A 1,487-nucleotide genomic window follows, 5' to 3' on the forward strand; every position below is an offset into this window, starting at 1 on the left:
GTTAGTCACAAGTCAATATTTTTCCACAAATGAAGTAATTTCTAAAAAAATCTGTAGAATTCATGAATGCTTGAGAATGGCTGAGATTTGGGGTTGGAATTCCTAATCAGAGGTAGCACTAGAAAAATGCTACAGAGATGATATCCATATAATAATATAGGGATTAAAATTTTCACAAAAAGGGACAATTGCAGCATTTCTATTTGTATAATGTTGCTTCTTTCTATGAGAAATAGCCAAGTTCATTTTATAATTCCTGTTAGTTGCATCCACCATATGGGACCTGGAAATGAAACACAAATTTCAGAATTTATTCTCCTGGGATTTACAGAGGATCCAGAAGTGCAGCCCCTCCTCTTTGGGCTGTTCCTGTCCATGTACCTGGTCACCTGCACTGGGAATCTGCTCATCATCCTGGCCATCATCTCAGACTCTCACCTCCACATGCCCATGTACTTCTTCCTCTCCAACCTGTCCCTTTGTGACATTGGATTATCCTCCACCCCTGTCCCAAAAATGCTGGTGAACATCCAAGCTCAGAGCAGAGTCATAACCTATGATGGCTGCCTCACTCAGATGTACTTTTTCATGACCTTTGCAGGGTTGGATGACTTCCTCCTGGTTGTAATGGCCTATGACTGCTTTGTGGTCATCTGTCACCTCCTTCATTACATGGTCATCATGAACCCCTAGTTCTGTGTACTGCTGGTTCTAGGTTCCTGGGCCATGAGGGTTATGCAATCCTGTTTACAGGGGTTAATGGTGTTAAAACTGTCCTTTTGTTCACATGAAGAAATCCCACACTTTTTCTGTGAATTTCGTCAGATGCTCCAACTTGCCTGTTCTGACACTTTTTTCAATTACTTGGCAATGTATTTAATAGCCGGAGTGATGGGTGGGGTTCCCCTAGCTGTGATAATTTTCTCCTACTCTAAGATTGTTTCATCTGTACGTGCAATCTCATCAGCTCATGGGAAGTATAAAGCACTTTCCACCTGTGCATCTCACCTCTCAGTAGTCTTCTTATTTTATTGTACAACCATAGGAGTGTACCTCAGTCCTGCTGCTTCAGACAAAACACATTCAGGTGCACCAGCTGCGGTTATGTACACTGTGGTCACACCCATGCTGAACCCCTTCATCTACAGTCTGAGGAATAAAGACATAAAGGGGGCTCTGAAAAAAAAAAGGAGGAAAGGCTTGAAGTGTCATTTGTCTTACAGCAGCTGAAAGATTGGTTTTAGCAGCTCTCTAACCCTCAGAGCAATACATTTCATTTCTTTGTTTAGAAAGTGCATGTGGACCTGCCTAGTGTCAAGATAACCTGAAATATGATGAGGTAACATTTTAAATCATATATTGTGTTACTTTAGAAATATTTTGTTTTTGATAATGAAAGTGTTCTCCTTGAAGTATGCAAGCTTCATGTACATATATAATGAGTTTTTCAATGGTGTAGAAGAATGAGTTTCATTTTCTGAATTATT

At 40.3% G+C, this 1,487-nt stretch overlaps 1 pseudogene; it reads left to right on the forward strand.

Moving 5' to 3' along the window:
* Positions 1-276: 276 nt before the first annotated feature.
* LOC139437909 (olfactory receptor 7A10-like) lies at positions 277-1,230 on the forward strand (annotated as a pseudogene).
* Positions 1,231-1,487: the final 257 nt, after the last annotated feature.

Source organism: Dasypus novemcinctus, chromosome 30, assembly GCF_030445035.2.
Source record: "Dasypus novemcinctus isolate mDasNov1 chromosome 30, mDasNov1.1.hap2, whole genome shotgun sequence".
Classification (NCBI taxonomy): Eukaryota; Metazoa; Chordata; class Mammalia; order Cingulata; family Dasypodidae; genus Dasypus; species Dasypus novemcinctus.